Below are 12,956 nucleotides of genomic sequence, written 5' to 3'. Positions count from 1 at the left end.
GGAATGGGACCGAAATAAAGAAAAAGCTAAAATGTAGGCAAAAAATGAGAAAATAATAAGGCAAATCTATAAAGAATCCAGAAGGAAAGAGATTCAAACAAGAGTTGCAAGGACTGCCAATGGTCAAAAAGCAAGATGTTTGCCTGAAAGTAATTTTTTAGAAATGGGAAGGTATGACTCTAGCTCTCTAAAATCCTGAAGGAAAATATTCCCCAGCCTAGCATTCAATACCCATCCAGACATTTTAATCAAGTGTTAGAGAAGCATAAAATATATTCTCCAAGTTTTCAAAAAAGTACTCTCCATTGAACTCTTTCTTAAGAAGCTACTGTATGATATGCTCCACCAAAATGAAAAGATAAATTGAGATTTAAAAAACACCTAGGAAAAGGGAAATGAGGCATCCAACACTGACGGCAGGTGAAGAAAACGTCCAGGATAATTGTAGAGGAAGACACAGGACGGAAAATTTGTAGCAAGTATAAAAATCACCCAACTCTGCTTAGAAGCTGAAATCCAAGGAGGACTTCTGCTAAAAGATAATTTATCTGTGCATCTGAATGTTTTGAGGACTTACATGAACAACTGGCAAAGTTTTAGGGTTATTTGTGGTAACTTTTTTAAAGACAATTCTTATGTCCAGAAAAAATATAATACCATGAAAGATTTTACTATGTGACTGATTGAATAATATTTGCCAAACATAATTATATCAACAGTGAATACCAATGCAATGAAAATAATGGGATAACTATATTGAGAAGTATAGTATAATAGGAAGAGTGTCTGTATGTGGTGGTGCTTAAGCTGAGGAATGCAAGGTGAATCTTCTTTTTGCAAAGTGGGAAATCAATGGAAAATGCTAAACTTAAAAAATGTCAATAAGCAGCAATAAAAGTATGTATATTGGTTAGAAAACAATTTTCTCTTCTGCTGTTACCCTCCACCCCAAACAAAAATCCAAAAAACTATAGCTTAAAGGAGATAGACATTTGCTGATCTCTCATGTAGCATTCTGAGAACATAATCAATGCTAGGGTGATACTTTGGCTCCATGGTGCTGGTTACCTCATGGCTTCCTCCTTTCTGTGGTGTTGCCCAATCTTTTTCTTTTTTGTGACTCCTTCATTCCTTTGAAGTGGAGGACATTTCTTTCTTCTAATGGGCATAAAATAATAACACAAACAAAGAGCCAAATAACTGAAAATCTTTGCCTCTACCAGGGGGAATAAGATAGGATGAAGAGGACCACTTTTTGTATATTCATCCTTTGGAAGTACTTGAGGTATTAAATTTTAACAAAAAATGTTTTAATTAAAAAAAAAAAAGCTTTAAACTGACAACCAAAGTATGGATAAATAATTCAGCCAGGTGAGTTGCTAAGCATAAAGCCAGGAAAAGAAATGCTTGGTAAGAACAATGTGCTGGGATGAAGTGATCATGTGATTGAAGTGTTGGGTCATAATGTTGCATCCTGCTGAGGTGGTGAGAGGTTGATAGACTGCTAATACACTGTACTCTGCATGTGTGGATTAGACTCCCACCTGTGGGGTATTTTAGTGAAGAAAAGGAATATTTCAAGAAGTCTCCAGCTAATGTGCCTAGATATGCCCTTAGAAATTCTGCTCAGATACCTGACTCTGTAACTGAGAAGTTAGGATTTAAAGACTGATGATTACTGAATCCTTACATAGATACTTTTTACTTTTTGATATATTAGACAGAGAGAAATATCTGAAACCTGAACTGTAATCCAACTGCTTTGATCTCTGATAACGATTGTATAGCTTTTATCTTGTGCCCTTGTGATTGTAAAAACCTTGTGACTAACCTTCACTTGTACCCATTTATCTAGTTTTTGTACTTCAGAGTCCTACAATCACTAAAGACAGCCCCTATATGTTTATTAATGAAGGGTGTTGGGTCAGCCCAGAACTAACCCACCCCCAAGTCCAAAGTTATCTTGATAACTGAAGCTGGATCGAACCAAAATGGGCCCGCCTGACATGCGCAATGGCTTAGACTATAAGTCACCGTACATTACAATACTAAAAATCATGCCCATCATCATATTAAGGCCACCATTTTCGTACATATGTTCTGTGACTAAGCATGTAATCAATCTGCCCATGCCCAATAATTAGATCACTTCTAATCACATAATCTGGGGCCATTGTATTCATTATCTTAAAATCTATCTTTTGATGCTATAAGAAGAATTACTATAGTTTGGGGAGACAGATTTTGTGCTGAAGGCCATCTGTTCTCCTGCTTCTTGCCTAGCAATAAAACTCTTTCTCTCTTTGAAATCCTGGTGTCTCAGGATTTGGTCATTTGAGCACATTGGGCAAAAGAATCCACTGCCTTGGTCCGGTAACAACTCTTGCCAGGAGGACACTGCCCTCCTTATTCTGCTCCCTTTTCCTGGCTCCCCCAACTATTACTACAGCATCCTCGCATTTGCCCCTTTACAAATGGCAATATTCTTTCCCTTATGGTGGACTAGGTATTGATACTCAGTATTATCCAAGCAGGGTGTTTTATGTGACCAATTTAATACAGTTAAATCTGGTAAACTTCATTCTACTGGAGGAAGTCTGAGAAAGGATGTGTTTTAGTTTCCTAGGCTGCTCAAAGCAGATACCATGAAATGCATTGGCTTTAATAATGAGAATTTATTAGCTTACAAGCTTACAGTTTTAATGCTGAGAAAAATGTCCAAATCAAGGCATCACCAAGGTGGTGCTTTCTTCCTGAAGGCCAGCTACTGGCAATCCTTGGCTCCTCTGCCACATGGCAAGGCACAGGGCAGCATCTGCTGGTCTCTCCCTTCTCTTCTAGGTTTTGTTTATTTCAGCTTCTTGCTTCTGTGGCTTTCTCTCTCTTCTCTGTATTCACCCCATTTATAAAGGACTCCACGAAGAGGATTAAGACCCACTCTGGGACACACCTTAACTGAAGTAACTTCACCAAAAGGTCCTACTTACAATAGGTTTATACCTACAGGAATGGATTAGCTTTAAGAACATAATTTACTGGGGTACATACAGTTCCAAACCACCACAGGGAGCAATGACCCATACAAAGAAAGGGGGTAGAGAACTGTTAGTATACATCTGTTGGATATATATCTAGGAGGTTGCTGGGAGACAAATTATAGGTACATTTAATTTTAGTAAAAAGATAATTTTTTCTAAAATGTTTATGTCCATTTACATTCCACCAGCAGTGAATGGGGTTTTCTATTGTTCCACACCCTCATTTCCATATTGCATTGTCATTCTTCACAATGTTATTAGTCATTTTGGTGGTTGTGTGGTGGTACATTGTTGCACTTGCTTAATTTTCTATGACAGAATTGTCCAACACACACAAAAATAGAATAGTATAAACAACCCATGAATCTCAATGTGCCAGTCACTAGCTTCAGTAATTGATATTTTGTCAATGAAGAAAACCCCAACATCTCATTATTCTGGGAATTATTTGTTGTGTCTCTAATGGATAAGGATATTATGCATGATTACATCTAACATACTTAGCAATAATTCTTCAATGTTTAGTTCAAATTTCCCCCAATTGTTTAAATGTTTTTTACAGAGTATCAATGCCCAATAAAGTCCATACATTGTCACTGATTTGTCTCTTAGATCTACTTAATTCAAAATAATCCTCCATTAATTTTTGCCTCATGCCATTTATTTGTTGATGTAACTAGGGTAATTTGTCTTGTAGGATTCTTCAGATTCTGGATTTGGCTGATGGCCGGTCAAGATGTTCGAACGCTTATGACATCATTGACCATGTTGACAAATCCCTCTTTATTGCTGAAAACTAGCAATTAAATCAAAAGACTTGATGAGATCTAGACTCAGGTGTCTCTCCAAAAACATTTCTCAAGTGGAACTTTGTACCTCCAAGTGCGTCCATAAGAAGGCACATAATGTATATTGATGTTGAGTTTGATCTGAGAATTCATGAATTTATAGCCTAATCTACCCCTTAAAAAGTTCCCCAGCAGTTTGTCACCTAATAGCTACACATCCTTGGGAAACCGCATAATCTTTGCCTGTATCCTTTATTCCATTAAGAACTGAAACACAGTGAATTTCTAACTCCTTCTGCATATAGTAGTAGGAACCCTTCTATAACAATTTTCTTTCATCAAATACCTTGTTAATCTGAAATACATTTTATATGGAAAAAGACAAGACAATTGTTTGTTTCCATTTATTTGCCAATTTTCAGAATAATTCGGTGCCCTACCTTTTTTTTCTTCATTTTATATATTTCAGCATATCATAGTTATTATTCTTTTTGTGATATAACATGATACACAAATTTAAATAAATTATAAGTGTACAGCTTAATGTATTATATCATTATACCTGTTTATCCAAGGCCAAACATTAGACCACTGCTCACACCTCAAAAGCCTCTGTATCCCCTTACCATCACTATCTCACTCCTCCACAAATGCAACATTTGTTCTGATTTCTAACACCATGTTACTTCATGTAATTGAATTTTTTTCATTATATTAATAGCACATTAAAAATAGTTAGTGAATAGGAGAAAATCACAAGCCTCAAATCTTTGAGGTTTTTCTTACTTGCCGTGCAAAATGCATTTACTGTTCTCTTATTTCAGTTGCTCTATTGATAGGTTAATAGCTGCAAATAGAGCTGATAATGAATTTGATTTCACAAAAAAAAATAATAATCAGCAGTTTGCTAAATAACCTGTCTATCCTGCCTAGAAGATTCAGAAATGTAAGGACACAAAATATGTAGGTTGAGATGTCCATCAAGTTGTTCCTTGACAAAGACAGTAATGGTCTTGTCTCTGCACATGAACCAACCATTTTTGACATCTAACACAGAACAGATTACATATAGCCTATTTCTCTAACTCTTTATTATATATTTCTGCACAAATCTTTAAGAACAAATGGCACCTTCACTTGATCAGCCACCTTCTTGCCACTTCAGTGCCTCAACAATAGCAAGAGCAAATTCAAAGCTGGTTTCAGGATCCTGGCTGATAAGAATAAGGCCATCCTTCTCCACATGGTTCTCTGAGTAGCTGTAGTGATTTCCATTCATCATTTTGTCTTTAGCAAGTGGGTGTGTTGTAACTTTGCTTCCAAAACCTGTTTCATGAGCCAATAGAGCCATAGGACCTGCAGAGACGGTGGCTATGAAGCCCTTCCTATTTACTTGTTCTTTCAATCTATCTCTCTCAGCACCAAACTTGGGTAAATCCTGTGCACCAAGATTACCTCCTGGCAGAACCATCACATCATATGGTCCCTCTCTTTTGGCATCTTCAAGACTGGTATCAGGACAAATGACAACATTTCTGCTACACCGTACTGGCTCTTTTTCAGCCAAATCTGCAACGGTGACTTTAATTCCAGCTCATCTCATGACATCCACAAGGTTGACCATCACCATCTCCTCTGCTCTTTTAGCCAGAATAACCAGAACTCTTTTGGAAGTCATTTCATTGTATTTTTTTTAAAGACTGAAGCCTCTTCTCTTCCTAAAGACCCAATGTAACTGAATTTTAAACAAGCATTTCTTGCAGTTAAGTATTTCACGTGTCTGGGATTTGTACAATATTATCTTAGTGAGATAGATCCATGCTGTTATTTATTTTCATCGTGGTGTACTATTCCATGGTTTGGACAGCCACAATTTATTTATATATTCTATTGTTGATGAATATCTTTTCAAATTGGGGCTATCATAAAATACTTAGGAATTTTTTTTACGTATCTTTTAGTGCACATATCGTTTAGCATATATTTACGTTTGACATAGATGGAGAGGTGGAATGTTAAGTCCTAGGAGAAGCATATATTCTACTTTACAGATAATTCTGAAGTTTTCATAAAGATACTATCCACACAACTGAAAGGTATATATAGTTCATTTTGTATATATATAATGAAAGAATTAAACTTGTTCTGAGTTACAAATCCAAAATATCTACTAGAAATGTATAAACATTTAAAACATCTACTTTCAGTAATAACAAACAAAAATAGCTCTATCAAACATTCATCGGAGAATGGGAAAACAGTTTCTTTTCTACGTTAAAATGAGAAAACGAATGCTTTGCAGGAATGTAATATTTTTGGTTCTTCTAATGGTCAATTATAGAAGCCTCTACTTCTCCTGTAGAAATCTGAGATCCCAATCAGGTATTACTTTTTTTCTTGAGTAAAACAGCATCTTTTTTACACTTGAACATATATGTGGTGCTGGGTAATCCACTAATCACAAGATGACTTTCTATCACCAGGAAGGTGATTTTTACAAAAGGAATATATTGTACTGACACTTGGACTTGATTGTTGTAGCTGGAAAATGACCATGATTAGAGCAGAAAAGCAAAAGGAAATGCATAGGATCCTCCAGAAAGCAAAGCTGTGGCTGAAATTCTTGTCCTAGGCACCAGAAAAACAAGTGGCTTTGGCGCTCCTTTGTTCTGACCTGATGTCTTGATTTCCATGTTTTACTCATTCTCCTTTCCATGGTATTTGTCACATACCTGTAATGGAAAGAGATGTAATAAAATTGATGTCTCTCCAGATATTACACATTTGAACAATGGGCAGATCTAGTAAATGAAGGCATATTATGTGCATGCTGCAGCTGCATTGCCTTCCAAGGCTAGCTGATTTCATATTCATCACTCTCCAGAACATTCTCTGTCTGGAAAACGTGTGGCGAGTAGTTTATTGATGTCACTGATTTTCATTCCTGATCTGGTCTTACTTACTGGGAAATAACTACAAGGATGTTAGAGAAGAACAACTGCTGAAAACAAGACTAAGCAGGTCTTCCCTCCACTTTCAGGGGCTGTCCTGCCCCAGCTTTATCAGCCCCAGACCATACCTAAGGGCCCCTAAGCCCCATGGTCCTAGTGGCCACTCTGGGAGATCTACAGGAGAAGGTGTCACCCACATGGATGGTAGGGAAGGAACCCTGATGACTGGCCTCAGGTTAGGTCAGATTTCAATGCAATGGAACTTTCCAACCTGTCATTCACTAATATTTTCTCCTTCCAAATTAAGGAAGAACACAGAATACCTGATGCTATAAAATAACTTAAAAAGAACTTTTTAAATGAAGTGTAATGTAACACTTTTCTTCATGGCTAGGGCTTTCATTTCTCTAAGAAATCCTTCCCTATGCTGAGACCATTATGTTCTAAAAGGTTTTAGAGGTTTTCTTTTTACATATAGGAAATATTTTCTTTACATGTAGATAAACCAACTGCCCTGCTAAATTAATTGAATAGCCTATTGTTTCCTCACTAATCCCACCTCTTACTTCTAAAAGGTCAACAAAAACTTAGATCTGATCCTTGGCTTTCTATCTATTTCAACAGTTTCAGTTATGTCCCTTTCTGTGCCAATATTACCCAATATTATAGCCATGAGTCCTTTTACCACGAAATCTTGTTCTATCTCATATAGAGTTTCTTGGATATTTTTGCTACTTTGACCTTCAAATAAATGTTAGAATTAATTTTTCAAGTTCCAAAAATAACCTGTTAGGATTCTCATTAGAATAATCTTGAATAATGACAACTCTTAGAAGAATTGACATCTTTATAATATTCAGTATTCCTCTCCATAGACATATTATATCTTTCCACTTAATATCTTTAAATAAGACTCTTGTATTATTGGATTCATCTAGGTCCATTTTATTTACTGTGGCTATTATGAAATATATAGATAGATACTTCATATTTAATAACTTTTTAAAATGTTTCTGTTACATAGAAATTGAACTAATTTTTGTAATTTGGGAAATATCCTTTGTAGGCCTTCCCTTTAACTGTCAGATAAACAAAATATACTCTTTTCCACATATTACTTCTTTGTGATGATAACTAAAACAATGATAAATTTTCCACTTTACATAATCCATCTCTCAGTCATACAATTGAATACATACTCTGTCTCTAAGGAGGTATCATGCACAGTTTATTCACTTACAAAAAACGGCTCTTAATCCAGAATCCACTTCTCTTCTACTTCTACTGTGAGGACACCAACATATATACATGAAACATAAAAGGAGAAAATGTGGGTTGACAGGACAATTTTCCACAAGTCAATTATCTAAAAGCCATTCACCAAGTGATCAATTCCTAAGAATTATTTAAACTTTATTCCCATAGTTATAAATTTTACAGTAATTTACACTCAATGATACAGTGTAAACTGTATTTGATGATTTCTGGGACAGTTTAGTTGACCAGTTAACATAGCGTATTTTTTTTAGAGTATTTTAAAGAACACCAAAACTGTCTCTGTCCTAACTCTCTGCCCATCCTCCTACAAAAAGGGGAGACAGAGACTTAAAAGAGAAACAGAAGAGAAAAGAGAGGGAAAACAGAGACAGAAAGAGGAAGACAGAATCAGGGGAGTCCAATGGTCTAAATCCCTTAAGTCAAGTCTTTCCACATAGGTTACAGAATCTAATTAAAATTGCTTTAACTTTATAAATATCAAAATTTAAAAATTTCTGGTAAATCAATAAAATTTAATAGCGTCATCTCTGGTCCACTGGTGGAAGAATCCTTCTTTGGATGCTAAAACTTAAGAACAACAACAAAAACTTGGCAGAGACCTGAGTTGTAAGGATGAAAAGCAAAACATTTTTGAGTTAGTTATTAAGTGTAATATGAGAGCTGCCACTCCATTTCTACCTCTTGGTTCTTTCACCAATATATTTTGGCTATGGGAGAAATTATGCCATGTTTTTGTCACTGTTCAGCAATATACAACATCAAATTGAATAGCACTCCAATAGGGTGAACTCCTGGATGCCAATTTAACATAGTTCTCCAAAGTTGGTAAGGCTGCTGCATCTGAGGGATGTGGCACCCATTAAAACTAGTGAGTCCTATGGCCATCCAGGCATTGCCTTACCTTTTCTCTGTAGTGTATAGATCTGGGTCAAAACAATGTTGTGAGAGATGAGGAATATAAAGTATTCAGTAAGGCCATAGACAAGCATAAGAGAAAGGGAAGTACATACAAATATAGAAAATGTCTATTCCAGTGAAGGCAAATTCCTGCCTCATCCATGACAAAAAGGATCCAAGAATACTTGTCCTTTCATATAGGACACTTAGCAGTTTCAGTATCTGAGTCAGTCTTGGTGAGCTAAGTCTGTACTATAAAGCTCATGCAAAACCTTTTCCACTGCCACCCTGGACACCTTGTTTACAAACTGCTTGGGCAGTAAGTGGGGTGCTTGGAAAAGAGACATAGCGACATCCACATGGTTGATGTTGTATACCTGATTACTGTAGTCTCCTCTGAAGAGTGAGACTTTTGATTAGCATTCACACGGGAAATCATTCTTATACTCCGGGACCATTCTCAAAAGTTCATCCACATCACTCTTCCCCAAAACTTCTTGTCAACAAATCTCCAGTTTTGCCTCCTTGAAAATCCTTGTTCATCCAGACAAATCATTAGCCATGTACATGAATCAGTTTAGATCAATATCTTAGATCATGTCCCCTTTCAGAAAAAGTAAACAATGAGATACAATTCTCTTTCTAATCTACTTTCACGCATACTCCTGAATGGGATAATATTACTGCTTTTGACTACTACTACTATTGGTAGTTGTATTAGCTAGCAAATGTAAATGCTCACTATAGGTAGGACATTGTTTCTAAGCATGGTAAAGTATTTCATGAGAGGAACTACTGTATCCCCATTTTAAAAATGAGAAAAAAGTGAAATTCAAATAAGTTGCCAATGCGCTACAGTAAGTGGCAGAGCCAAGTTTCAAACCTAGATATTTGTTTTCATACAGTAGTTTATAGGAAACTCTCCATGTTATTAAAAAGCAAAAAGCATAACTATATTTCAGAAGTAGAAATAATTGGAGTGTGAGCCATTTGCTCTAGCAGTTATTTTTTTCCTTCAGTACTTGCTCAGGTTGGGTCTTGTATACATCACTTCCACACAATGATCAAATGCAGTTGTACCACTTTCGCAGATATGAAATACCAGAACAGTGGTGGGCATGGACAAACCGTTCATCTGGTTTCCCAATGTCATGCATATAGCACAGTTTCCACAGTAAATGAACATATATATATTTACAAAGACTAAGAAAAATATTAATAATATATTAAGTTCTGCAGGAATCCATAATTTTTTTTTCATTAAAAGTCAAAACTTTTATGTGCAGAATGCATACATACCTTTAGGCAATGCAGACACTAAACAGTGTTGTATATCCAAAATTTGGGAACAATATCAGGAAAAGCAACTCTGAAATTAAAGCTTAAAATAATTTATTCAAATTAATGGATAGTTTGTAAATATTAATTGGATGTTTTCCATATATTGTAAAAAATTGAAAATAAAATTAATGAAAGTTTATATCATGATCAAATTGACTTTAACATGTCAAAGATAAGGCTGTAATTGACAAATGGGTATCTGCATGGTATCTAGATCCAGGGCCACTAACCTTTCAAAAAATTTTGTCAGTTTGATGACAGAATAGTAAGTGATAAAAAAAGTCCCTTAAGAATAGCTGGTTCTAAGTTGATCTAAGATTATGCTCCAGGTATCATTCTGGTTTGTGATTTCTGGGGAAGGCCTGCCAATTAGTTGTAAGTATCTGAGCAACAAGAAACTGCTTATTTTCTGATAAAATATATACGGCAATGTACATTTTAAAAAATAATATGCTGAGCAACAAAAAGCCATTTTGTAATAAAATATATATGGCAATGTACATTTATGATAATATGTTGTTAGTTGAGCTTTGAACCAGTTCTACTGAAACTGATTAACAATGGGTTGAATTGATAGTACTGAGTTTCTCAAACAAAAGATTAAACCTAGCCTTACTTTAAGGGAACTCCACCAATGTGAAATAACACAAAAGATGCAAATTTTATTTATATACCTTTTAGGTAGTTTAATTTTCTAAATAATAGAATTAGCTGAGACCTTTTCAATTTACCTCTGTACAGTTTTCAAAAATTTTAGTTTTTATAAATTTTCACCTAAGGCTGGAGAACATGCCTATGACTCATATCCCAATCCCTCTCCTTTTCCCACAATTTCTGGCTTTTAATTTTGATTCCTATATCCAATAACACAAAGAAACAACAATAAAAATTAATTCAGCTTGGAAGTTATCATCTGATTATTTGCATAAATGAAGGGAATCAGAGACAAGAAATGACATAAAAATAATTTATACTGCTTATTCATAGGACTCAGTTATCATTGGAGCGGAATGGAGAAAGGAAGGTGTCTTAGTTTCCTAGAGCTGCCATAATAAAGTATCTACAAACTGGGTGGCTAAAAAAAAACAACAAAAAATGTATTGTCTCACAATTCTGGGGGCCAGAAGTCCAAAATCTGAAGGATGCTTCCTCTGAAAGCTGTGGCTTGCTAGCAATCCATTAGTGTTCTTCAAATTCTGCCTCTGTCACTTGGCCATCTTCTCTCTCTCTCTTCTCAGTCTGTCTCAAATTTCCTCTCCTAAAGACACCCAACGTTGGATGAGCACCCATCCTAATCCACTTTGGCCTCATTTTAATTAATAATATCTTCAAAGAACCTATCTCCAAATAGGATCACCTTCATTGGACTGGGGGTTGGGACTTGAACATACCTTTTTTGGGGACACAATTTAACCCAGAACAGAAGGAATATTTATCTCTCTTTCATATTGGCTGTACAGTCTCTATGTGGGGAACACGTACAACAAACCCGGAAGAGAGAAATCAAGGAAGATATATAAGAAAGTATGTGCAAGCCCTTTCCGAATGCTGGACAAGTTAAATACGATTGATGTGGGTGTTGAAAGATGGGTAGGATTTGAATTTACAAGGTGGAAGAGCATACTTGAAAGAGGATTTAACAAAGTAGTAATTGTTTCAGATATGATTACCGTGCTAAATTTAGATCCATTTTAGATAAATTAGGTGCTAATTTTCTAGGCAAAATCAAAATCAGAATTTAAAATACCAAGCACAGGAGCTTTAAAATAGACTGATTTTAGTTTCAGAAGAGTCTGGAATAAATGCCCTCAAGATTCTCTGCCTTTATTACAGCTCCAAACTAATATAATACTATTACGGAATTAATATAATACTTTCTATTACGGATTTACGGTAAAAGGGTTTCCTACTGCCACACGATTTTAAAAACAAAGCACTGGTATTTCTCAGGCCGAAAACTACATCCTTCAAATTTCCTTCTCTCTAGTGAAAACAAAAATAGTAAACAAATCTCATTCCCGAAAGGGATAAAATCCTGATTTAAAGAGGGAAGGAAAAAACGGGAGTCACCTTACAGTTTTGCAGAGCTGGAAAGCGTGGATTCCTCGCTCGCGCGCAAACTAAACGTCATTTCGGTGATGTCGGCAGCCAGTCAGGTTGCGTAGTAAAGGCGGACTCTCAGCAAATTCAAACTGCCCGCGCAACCGCTGCCCTGGGCGCGAATCGAACTCTGTACCCCGACAAGAATTCGCTTTCTACTTAATTTCTCTTCCTTCTCGCTACTTAACTCAAAACGGCTAAACATGACTTGGAGAGAGGCCATATTACAAGTCGGAAGCTCTTAAATTGCAAATTTAAAAAGCCAGGGAATTATTTCTAACACGAGTTCCAGGACTTTTGCTAGGTATAGTAACCTCTCAAGTTATGTTGCTATATTGGTCGAGGGCGCTTCCTCGGGTCTTACCTTGACCGCAACGGCTCTATACTTTTGATTGCTTAGTTGGCCCAGCTAGTTAACGCTAACAACGACTCTTGTTTTTCACGTTAGACCGTAAACTGACTCTTGTTTTACGGAAGACCGTAGTTTCACGGAAGACCAGGAAACTGAAAGTAGATAAGCCAGGACGCGAAACAAGCATCAGCTCTGTTTTGAGGATATAGGT

General features: G+C 36.1%; 1 pseudogene; it reads right to left on the bottom strand.

The window, feature by feature from the left end:
- Positions 1-4,918: 4,918 nt before the first annotated feature.
- Positions 4,919-5,504, bottom strand: LOC119539082 (annotated as a pseudogene).
- Between the last annotated feature and the right edge of the window lie 7,452 nt (positions 5,505-12,956).

This window comes from Choloepus didactylus, chromosome 7 (genome assembly GCF_015220235.1).
Source record: "Choloepus didactylus isolate mChoDid1 chromosome 7, mChoDid1.pri, whole genome shotgun sequence".
NCBI classification, from domain to species: Eukaryota; Metazoa; Chordata; class Mammalia; order Pilosa; family Megalonychidae; genus Choloepus; species Choloepus didactylus.
This window is presented reverse-complemented; position numbering and strand designations above follow the sequence as displayed.